Raw genomic sequence first — 12,087 nt, forward strand, 5'->3', positions numbered from 1 at the left:
TCTTTTAAGGTCAGGTATCAGTCTCTTAAAATTGGAGTCATTTCAATACTTAACAGCTATTAAATTGAAGTCTTATAAATATAGTGATTTCTATATCTTTTGGCCACTTATCAATATAACCATTAAGTTTCATACATGTTTGAACAGCTATGATTATGAATATAAGGAAAAGTGAAGTAATAAAAACCCAGTCAGAGGGTACTGTATAGTGACACTTCCATCATATTCTATCAGTCCAAGCAGCTCACAATTCTTGTCAGAACCAAGAATAGGGGACAAAGACCTTACATATTGGTGATGTGATCTTGAGTGGAAAGATCACATTGTAGACGAGCCTGTAGCGTGGGGTATATTGTGGCCCTATTTTGAAAATCTGTACTCTTCTAGTTCATTTTATCTTTCTGTAATAGGTTCTAATATATTTAATTTTATTTATGATAAAACTGAGGCTGAGGCTACTTAAATATTTAATAATATATAGAACTTGATAGGGAAGAGGAAAATGAAATCCTGTATTTATGATAGATTTTCTCACAATTCACAGGGATTCTGCTTGGTCACTAATGCTAATTATATTGGGGCCCAAAGACTCGGTAAATATTTGTTGAGTGAGAAAATAAACGAATTATTGAATGAATATGAATTGGGGTGCCTAGGTCTTCCCAGGTGTTGTAGACATATTTAAAATATGGTTTTTATATTTAATGATAACAGATTCTAAATTATATGGGTTGGTTGTGTACTGGTAAAGTCATATGGGAAGTAGGGTCAGGACTAGTTGGGTACTGGAGATGTCTCGTATTAGCTTGGGAAAGGCAATTGTTACATATTTAGGAGTTTTGTAATTTGGTGGTCAAACTGTTGGTGACTTTAAAGGTGAAGTATGTACACCACAAAAATTGACAAATACAAGTTTATTTTTTTTGTTTTGTTTTTGGTGCTACTCTGCCAGAATGCCACTGGACCATGGTGGATAAAATTCTTTGCCTCACTGGGGTAATATGACTACCACAATTTTGAAGAAGTATAAATATAAATGATAAAGTATAACTATATATAAAGGAAAACTACAAATGGGACAGTTATAAATTGGTTTATAAGGTGTTTGAAGACCTCATTATATTCTTTGCATCAATGATATGCTTGGGTTTTCAATACAAGTTCTATAGTTGTGGTTAAGTTGGAAAAATATAAAAATAAAGCAAGAGTTATGCCCTGAAAATCTTAGGAAGGATTGAATGTCCCTAGAGGGAAAGAGAAGGCTGTCATTTCAAGATGGTGTTGACATTTTGTGAATCCATCTAGACACTCTGAAGGAAGATGAAGTGTCTCAGTATTCTATCTGGGTTGGATCAAATATGCATATCTCAAGCTTGGTATAGAGTCAGAATTCTTGGGGGCAGGCCAATACCAAGTGAACATTAGCAATATTTTGTTCAGGGTCTCAGGATACATCAAAATGTCTTCTAGATAAACAATTATGTAGTAGTCTAAAAGGTCAAAGAACGCATCATGCATGAAATGCTGAAATACCTATATTGTACCATTGAAAGCGAACACATTGTGGTTTATTTAAAGAGACTACAGGCATACTTTGCTTTATTGTGCTTCGCTTTATTGTGTTTTGTAGATACTGCATTTTTACAAATTGAAGGTTTGTGGCAATCCTGAGTTCAGCAAGTCTATCGGTGCCATTTTTCCAACAGCATTTGCTCACTTCATGTCTCTGTCACATTTTGGTAATTCTCACAATATTTCAAACTTTTTCATTATTATATTTGTTATGGTGATCTGTGATCAGTGATCTTTGATGTTACAATTGTAATTGTTTTGGGGCACCACGAACCATGCCCATATCAGACAGTGAACTTAATCGATAAATGTTGTGTGTGTTCTGACAGTTCCATTGACCAGCCGTTCTCCCATCTCTCTCCCTCTCCTTGGGCCTCCCCATTCCCTGAGACACAACAATATTGAAATTAGGCCAATTAACAACCCTAAAATGGCCTCAAAGTGTTCAAGTGAAAGGAAGAGTTGCACATCTCTCACTTCAAACCAAAAGCTAGAGGTGATTAAGCTTAGTGAGGAAGGCATATCGAAAACCAAGATGGGCCGAAAGCTAGGCCAAACAGTCAAACAGTTAGCCAAGTTGTGAATGCAAAGGAAAAGTTCTTGAAGAGAATTAAAAGTGCTATTCCAGTGACCACATGAATGATAAGAAAGCAAAACACCTTATTGCTGATGTGGAGAAAGTTTTAGTAATCTAGGCAGAAGATCAAAACAGCTACAACAATCCCTTAAGCCAAAGGCTAATCCAAAGGCTTAAGTTAGGCAAGGACCTAATTTTCTTCAATTCTATGAAGGCTGAGAGAGGTGAGGAAGCTGCAGAAGAAAAGTTTGAAGCTAGCAGAGGTTGGTTCATGAGGTTTAAGGAAAGACGCTGTCTCCATGACATAAGAGTGCAAGGTGAAGCAGCAAGTGCTGATGTAGAAGCTACAGCAAGTTATTCAGAAGATCTAGCTAAGATAATTAATGAAGGTGGTTATACTAAACAACAGATTTTCAGTGCTGATGAATAGCCTTATATTGGAAGAAGATGCCATCTAGGCTTTCATAACTAGAGAGAAGTCAATGACTGGCTCCAAAGCTTCAAAGGACAGCTGACTCTCTTATTAGAGGCTAATGCAGCTGGTGACTTTTAGTTGAAGCTAATGCTCATTTACCATTGTGAAAATCCTGGGACCTTTAAGAATTATGATAAATCTATTCTACCTGTGCTCTATAAGTGGAACAACAAAGACTGAATGACAGTGTATCTATTTAAAACATGGTTTACTGAATATTTTAAGCCTACTGTTGAGACCTTCTGCTCAGAAAAAGAGATTCCCTTTCAAATATCAATGCTCATTGACAATTCACCTGGTCACTCAAGAGCTCTGATGGAGATGCACAATGAGGTTAATATTATTTTCACGCCTGCTAATACAACATACATCTGGCAGCTGGGGGAACAAGGAGTAATTTTGACTTTCAAGTCTTATTATTTAAGAAATACATCTCATAAGGCTATAGCTGCCATAGATAGGGATTCCTCTGATGGATCTGGGCAAAGTAAATTAAAAACCTTTTAGAAAGGATTCAGCATTCTAGATGCCATTAAGAACAGTTGTGACTCCTGGGAAGAGGTCAAAATAACAATACTAACAGGAATTTGGAAGAAGTTGATTCCAACTCTCATGGATGACTTTGAGGGGTTCAAGACTTTGGTGGAGGAAGTAATTGCAGATGTGCTGGAAATAGCAAGAGAACTAGAATTAGAAGTGGAGCCTCAAGACATGACTGAATTGCTGCAACTCATGATAAAACCTGATTAGATGAAGAGTAGCTTCTTATGAATGGGCAAAGATAGTGGTTTCTTGAGATGGAATCCACTCCTGGTGAAGATGCTGTGAAGATTGTTGAAATGACAACAAAGGATTTAGAATATTACATAAACTTAGTTGATAAGCAGCAGCAGGGTTTGAGAGGATTGACTCCAATTTTGAAAAAAGTTCTACTGTGGGTAAAATGCTATTAAACAGCATCATATGCTACAGAGAAGTTGTTCATGAATGGAAGAGTGAATCAATGAGATAAACTTCATCATTGTCTTATTTTAACAAATTGCCACCCCAATCTTCAGCAACCACCACTCTGATCAATCAGCAGCCATAAACATTGAGGCAAGACCCTCCAACAATAAAAAGATTATACCTCACTGAAGGCCCAGATGATGATTAGCATTTCTTAGCAACAAATTATTATTATTATTATTGTTTTTATGAGGAAGATTAGCCCTGAGCTAACATCTGTTGCCAATCCTTCTCTTTTTGCTGAGGAAGATTGGCCCTGGGCTAACATCCATGCCCATCTTCTTCTACTTTATATGCGGGACACTTGCCACAGCATGGTTTGGTAAGCAGTGTGTAGGTCCACACCCGGCATCTGAACCTGTGAACCCCGGGCCACCGAAGCAGAGTGCATGAACTTAACCACTATGCCACCAGGCCAGCCCCCAACAAATTATTTTTAATTAAGTTATATACATTATTTTTTTAGGCATAATGCTATTGCACACTTAATAGACTACAGTATAGTGTAAACACAACTCTTATATGCGCTGGGAAACCAAAACATTTGTGTGACTCACTTTATTGTGGTGGTCTGGAACCAAACCTGCAAAATCTGAGGTATGCTTGTATAATGTATACAAAAATATGCATACAAATATATTTCTTCTAAGTTCTCTCTCTTTTCTGAAGCTGATTACACATTTTAAAGAATCTATTTAGGTGTAAATGATAGCAATTTTTAAAATAAATTTTTTATAATAAGCTGGGTACTAGGCTGCTGAATAGACTGAATATCCAGAAGTTGTTAGAAAGGATGGAACTCTACACCACTTTAACACATAAATTTAGATCTCTACAAAGAAGAATTATTGATTTAGTCCATATTTAACATTTTTGCCTAGGAAGTCTCAACATGCCCTGGTCTTGAATCTTAGCAATAAATGCATATATTTCTTTAGAATATGCATTTTGAGGTACAAGTTTAATAGTGTGTAGTGTGCAGGCTGTGGTGGTAGGTTCCTAGCCTAAATGGGTCTGAACATAATCTTGAAGTCATAATACTTCCTGGGAAGGATTAGTGCAGTTTTTTGTTTTTTTTTTTTTTTTTTTGTAATTGTTACCTGAGTACTCCACTAGAATAGTTTCAATAATTGTTAACATCAACAATTGTTAACATCTTGTCATCTCTTGCCCCCTCCCCTATCTCCTCCATCTCCCCCTCTCCCCACCCACCTACCATTTATTCTTTTGCTAAACTATTTAAAAATATATTGCAGACATTATGATACTTTATAATTAATGTCTGATACATGTCCTAAAAATAAGGACATTGCCCCTACTAACTATATTACCATTATCACATCTTAAGAAAGTTAACAATAATATCTCAACATCCAGTCCATATTCAAATTTCTCCAATTGTCCCAATTTTAGAAAAACAAAATCTAATCAAGGCTCACAGATTGTGGGCCCTTGTTGAATATCACAGTTGAGAAAAGAGGCTCAAAAAAATTAGGTCACATGGTCAATCATGTTGTGGCTTGGCTTTAAATCCAGGGCTGGTTGGCTTCAAGGCCCTTGTTCACTTCATTGTGTTGCAGAAGATTCCCAGTGATTACAGGAGAGTGGCTAACTATACCTGGAGGTCACATCTTAGTGGGTTATACTTTTAGGTTAGTTTTGGGCAAGAGGGAATTAGGTGGCCATGATCATCCATTGCTTCACACAGATAGGCGAGGGGTTTAGCCATGTTGAAGCAAGACAGGAAGAGGGGGAAAAAAAGCAGTAAAAGTGAGAATTCCCAGTTAGCTTAAGTTTTTTGGAGACCTGAAGAAAATGTAAGCATTTGCTTTGGGTACTTCAGGGCTTTTTCAGTTCTCTCTGCCCTCGCATGGCTCCTTCCAGACCTTAAATGGCCAGTGTGTGTTTGTGCCATATAATCCTGGAGAAGGGGATTTCAGTGTTTTGTACCTGGGAGGCTCCTGTTTGTGTCCGACTCACCAATGGGGTGTCACTGGGTAATTGGGGCTTTCATCAGCTTTATGGTGAGGAATTTTTCTAATACCACAGGTCCTAGTTGTTGTGTATTTCTCTTTAATTTGAGAGCCCTTAAGAATAATTTCCAAATTCTTTATAATTAAGCTATTTCTCAGAGTCTGCTCGTCTTTTAGGATATTCTTGTTGTGTTTCTTTTGTTTAAATGGGAGATATGTGATCTTCTGAGCAATGTAGATTTTGTCCAGCACTTATGCCAAGGCAGTCGTTAGTTGCATACCACAAGTCAAAGGTGCTCTAGGGTCTGACATCCATTTTAGAGCAGCTTAGACTCCCCTAGTGAAGCCATGCTTTTACCTGCAGATTTCTTCTGGAGCTAAACCTGCTTCCAAGTCCCAAAGTCATGTCTCAATATTCATCTCTCAGTGTGTAGTCTTAAACTCTCTCTAAAAGGTAATCCTGATTCCTGAAACTGTTCATGAGAAATTAGGGGATTTCACTATTGTTTGTACTTAAGGAACATGAACTTATTAATTAGGGCTACTTAAGGGACAATACCTCCACCACAGGTCTGTGATATTTAACACTCTGATTTTTAAGCCCTGGCACTTCCCTGTGATTAGACAAAGATTCAGAAACCCCTTGGTCTGAAGAAGTGCTTTTGGGCAAACAGGACTTTGGGTAGTGTCTCTCCTTTGTGAAGTGAGAATTTACTCTCTTCATTGCTAGGGTGATGCTGTGACAGTCTGCTATACTTCTCAATATTATAGACACAAAGTGAGAGAAATTTTTATTAGTAATTCTCTTGCAAAAATAAATAGTATTTCATTTAGACCTTCTTAAACCAATATATCAACATTCCAAGATAATGCAGAAGTAAAATCATACCATAATTACTCTATAATGGATATCTAAATTACTATCTTCTTATATTAGAAACAGAAATATTGGGCTTTCTGTTAGTTGGTATAATAGACCTCTGTGACAATTTTGACCCCTATAAGAGTATATATGTCCTTACTATTTGGTAATCCCATCGGTCTGTGTCGAAAAGAGCTGTTAACATTCAGATAATTGCAGTGATGAAGCAGTTAACTGAACCGGAAGCTGACAAAGTGAGATGCTGGCAGCAGATGGTGTTGTCAAATAGAGGTATAATTGCATTTAAAAAAATCTCTTCAAAATAGTTTCTCAAGCTTTAGGTAACTTAGATGACATTTAGCAGGCTCTGGAAATCACTTAAATGGGTACAGAAATAAAAGAATTACAGAGGAAAATGTCACCATCTGAATTTGTCTTGAGTCTTACTGAGTTGAGACATCTGAGGCTCTTGTTAACACGTAGCAACTATTTACAGCCCATAGAATAGAATGTGTCATTGTTGCGTTAAGTTTAGCCCATTTTGTGAGGAAGGTCTTTTGTGGCAGTCCAGAGAATGTAATGGATTTAGTGCTCTAAAATATGAAGTCTGTGGGAAAAGAAAAAGTATAAATTATCTTAAATTCAAATATAGAAAAACTCACTGGAGCTTTCAGAGAAAGGTAATTAATGCAATTGAACACTACAGGAAAAATAACCCTTTTAAAATTTTATAGTTTGTCACTGTAACTGAATGTGGCGCAGCAAGAATTAAATGTAAAGAGCTTTTATAACATTTAGAAGCATTGCAAATATCGATGGGGAATCTAAGATTTTTTCATTGGGGAGTATAGGATATATGAAAGACCTGGGAAGTATATTCATAAAAATCTAGAGTGAGGACAAAGGTGCAGTTACTAAACTTAACTTCTTGTTTTATGGATAAGGAAAGTGAAGCCCTAACATGAGCCAGAGCTAAACTCTTATCTGGCCTCGAGGATGTAAACCCTTTGCAGTTATTCAAAATCTAAAAGATTACATGGTTAAACATATCTGTATACCCAATTATCTTACTATAACCATGAGTAAAAGCCAAGCCCAGCATGCAAAATCCCAGGGAGGTGGGAGATGGTATTAATGAAGGCATGGGTTTGGGATCAAGCCTGCTTTCTTCCTTATTAACTTAAATGAAGTTACTTAACTTCTCTGGCCTTGTTTCTTCCTTTGGTCAACTGTACAGGGCCCAGGAGCTTTCCTGCAATGGTAGAATTATTAAATGCTGAAGAAGGCATAGCTTCATCTCCAAACTCTTGGGTTACCTTTTTGATTCTCCAACTGTGGCTTGCCACAGGCTCTATACAGCACTCTAACTTGCCACAAATATTTTTTAGCATCACTAGGTGTTAGATCATAAGTAACAAAGCTACATACATTAGAGCCTGAAAAAACTGAAGAACTTTCTCTCCTTTTAGGAAAGTGGCTCCCAAACTGTGATCTCTGGGCTAGCAGTATCAATATCACATGAAAACTTATTGGAAATGCAAATTATTGAGTCCTACTTCTGACCTACCGAATCAGAAACTCTAGGGGTAGGGAGCATCAGAAACTCTTTTAACCAGAAATCTGTTTAAACAAACTCCCCAGCTAATTCTGATGTATGCTGAAGTTTGAAAAGCACTGGTCTAGAGCACACTCAAAGTTGTCAGTTTTTGGATTATCTGGTAAACGGGTCAGTAAAATATGTCCACGTGTGGTATATTTTGCCATCATAATCCTAAGGGATGTATTAAGATTACAGAGTGTGCTGGGCTGACTGGTGGTTATAGTGGTTAAGTTTGCACACTCCGCTATGGCAGCCCGGGGTTTGCTGACTCAGATCCCGGGTGAGGACCTACACACCGCTCATCAGGCCATGCTATGGCAGCATCCCACATACATAAAAATAGAGGACTCTTGGCATGGATGTTAGCTCAGGGCCAATCTTTTTCACACACAAAAAAAAGATTGTAGAGTGTGCAAGGTACAACTGCCTGCCCTCTTCAGAGCATATTTCTTGACATCAACCAGATTATTCTCCCAGAGAGTCTGCTGAAATGTCAGGCCCCTGTATTTTCAGGGATCATCTCCTACCTGTTGGCATGTATGTATTATACCAAGACACTTAGGGGACCATTAGTTCCTGTTTATTTAGTGTCTCTCAGCATGAAGTTATCCCCTTATTGGGCAACCATGATGTCTTGTGGGGATGGTAAGATGATCTGGACCCCTGCAAAATAAACTGTGGCACAGAACCAGATAGTTAATATAACCTTGAAAAATAGTAAAGGGTGGTACACATTCTGTCTTTTCAATGGAAATCACCTAGGTTTACTTCTCAGCTTCTGTCACCCATTACATTATCCAGCCTGTCTTGCCTAGAGAAGACAAGTGATAGTACTTGGCCTTGGCCTCACAAGGATCCTAACATTTCCTCTGAAATAAGGAAACCAGCATTAATTATGTTAACTTTTCCCAGAATCCATAGTATATAGGAAATCATAATTACCAAAATTCTGCTGTTCTTCACAGTAAAGTATTTTTCAATGTGTTTTTAGAAAAAAAATGTCTTCTGTGTTCTGTTGGGGAACATAAAAGAAGGATCAGTGACTTATGCAGGATAAATTCACTCCAACATTCCCATCTTTCTGAATTCTGCATTCCTTTTAGTATAATGTATATTAAGGAATTTATGGCATCTCAAGTTCATTTACCCTGGGCCACTACTGAATTCAGGTTTTGATTGACTAATGGAACAAATTGTTAGAATCACTCCCAGTTGCTTATGCCAACACATTGAATCTAACATCTGATAACTGCACCAATATTGATGCATTCACCCTAATTTTGAATCAACTTTCTACTCCTTTTTCTAGTGTCCTCAGAATCTATTCCCATACATGTTTTTAAAATTAAAATCTCAAGATTTTAAAATTATTAATACTGTAAAAGTTTCTTTCTGTGACTAAGCCATTCCTCCAGGGTCTAACTTTTGTTTTATCCCTGTGTCATCTTCATTACGTGTTTGGAGATATTATGGAGCATTTGGGTAGAGCATGATGAGAATTACATCCCTTTTGTCAGGTAGATGCCACAATCTGGGTCATTATAGGGTCTTCAAGCAAGGAAGAAAGTGCTGAAATGGCAGAGAAGAAAAAATCTCTTGCCAGGGGAGTTATGGTAGATGCGGAGTGTCAGGGTATTATATGGGTCATCTATATCCTCCCATTTCCCCCACTGGAATTCTCTATATTCCATTCTTTCCTATCAATACTTTACCCTAAAGAGACCTGATGAATTCATCTGTCATATTTCAGCAACCTGCAGGATCAAATGCTGAGTTTGATTTTTCAACTATCTTAACCCTGTAGCTGCAAGAGGTAAGAGATTTTTTTAGTATAGCCATAGAACGTTCCTGATTTTTCTTTTTTTTGCCTGTGCCTAGAGCAAGAATTTAGTATTTTGAGCTTGTCATGCTATTTCTTTCAGTTTTCCAATACTGTTAGCATACTCCTCAATTCTACAGTCCTTGAATTTCTCAAGCTATTCATTTTTAAAAAAATAGAAGCTATGTGGTTCTCTCAAGCCTTGCCTTCAAAGGGCATGTCATTCCAAGTGACCATAGGAGCTAATTTTTATTTCTGCACTGCATATTATGGGCTGCCAGATTTATGAATTATCATTTCCCTGGCACCCTATTTTCCCTTCTCCCCAGAGACCTTATTGGCTGTATCAATCAAGTTTCTTAACTGCAAGAACCATAAATCAGTATAAGCTAACTGAAGTCCCAAAAGAGTTAACTAAACTATTCTAGGCAATCCATAGAATCTCTAGAATGTTCAGAGAACCAGGCTTAGCAGCTATAGTTAGAAACAATGTAAACATTATGTTACTTTGCCACTTGCCCCACTGACATAGAACACTCTTGCTAGAGCTACTGTCACTGCAGTCTTGGGAAAGTGGTTCCTGCCGTTGCCCCTACCCTGGCAGCATTTCGTGCTTTGTTTGTGACAGGCTTCTCATCAAAGTTTGACATGGGTACATGTGGTTGATAAAGCCTGTCTACTTGCCTGTGCTTTCACTGTGGCAGTAGAGAAAATGAGTGTTCAGCATTTTCACCTTTCAAAATGGGAGGTGGTCTCAGAGATTTGTTCAGAAATATTACATAAACTAATGTTTGTAAAGCATTTACCCAGTGCCTGGACACACAGAAAGCTCTTGAAAATGTAAAGTATATAATACATATTGTATAATATGAGTGACTGTTGTACTATGACAACGAGGTAATAGACAAGGATGCTAAATGTTGTCTTTATAATAGCTTTCAACATGGCTGCCTTGTGTTTTGGGAGCTTAATTAATCAAGCTTTAATTTAATTTTTTAAGTCACCTTTGGGTAATGAAGGCTAAGTTTGCTGCTTTTCACGGCACTGTGCTGTTTATTCATTCAACAAATATGTGTTTGCTATTTCCCATCTGTTACTTCTTTAGACTATCTTAAGGAATTGTGGGAGAAACACACAGGAGAGTACTCATTACTTGCCCTCAAACTGGGTATATTCCAAAGAGCAGAGAAAGAGAGACACCAGCATTTGTTGAGTATGCATTATGCACTTTTGGGGCATTATACACATTCTCTTTTTCACTCTATTGGATAGCTATTATCTCCATTTGATAGGAAATAGGGGCTCAAAGTGTTTAACTAATTTGCCCAAGGTCATGCAGGTAAGGAAGGGAAAAGTCCAGGTCATACCAAGCCTGGATCATGATTTGAAGAAGAGAGACAACCCAAGAGCTAGAAGAGTCGGAGGCAGAGGAAGTAATGTGGGATTTAAGAATTTGGCCCCAAATCAAAATATTCTGACTTTAGCTACGTTGTGGAAGCTTCAAAAAGAATATTGACAGAAAAACTAGTAGATTTTATTTAAAATGTCAAGGCTAGAGTGAGTCCATGCCTGGAATATTGGATGCCCCTCTTATCACTGAATTTCCTAATAGATGAAGAGAACTCATATTAGGGATCAGGAAAAAAGGCCAGGTAGGCAGTCTGGATACATCCTCTTGTTAAATGAGCCAGGCACAGAATCATGTCCTTACCAGTACCCACAGGCCTTCTTAGCACAAAGAGGCTCATAATAACTAACCATCCCATTGACTGTTTCTAGACACAACTTACTAGTGGGTTGATTGGTCTGGCTTTTGTTGATTGCATCAGGGTTTGAGGATGAGCCTGCATGTGACTGACAGCCCAATAGCCCACTGGGATTGGGCCTGAAAAAGCCAAAGACTGGTGGAGAGCAGCAACTACCATATCTCATTAAAGAAACACAGGTTCTCTGGTCAGAGGTAGACTATTGCACTAGACGGATTGGAGTAATTTGTGGGATAAGCATTTCAGGGTGGTTGTGATGATGGTGACAGTGGTCGCAAATGTGTTGGTGGTTGTGGCAGGGGCATTGATAACATCAGGGCAGTGTATGTGAAGTCTTGCCTGGGGTGATGAATTTGATGCTCCTATAAAATCCCTAGAGAAAATTTCTTTAAATGATTGCACTACAGTGACTCAGCATTTATGAGGTAGAAATCT

Source organism: Ceratotherium simum, chromosome 14, assembly GCF_057802395.1.
Source record: "Ceratotherium simum simum isolate JZ-2026a chromosome 14, ASM5780239v1, whole genome shotgun sequence".
Classification (NCBI taxonomy): domain Eukaryota; kingdom Metazoa; phylum Chordata; class Mammalia; order Perissodactyla; family Rhinocerotidae; genus Ceratotherium; species Ceratotherium simum.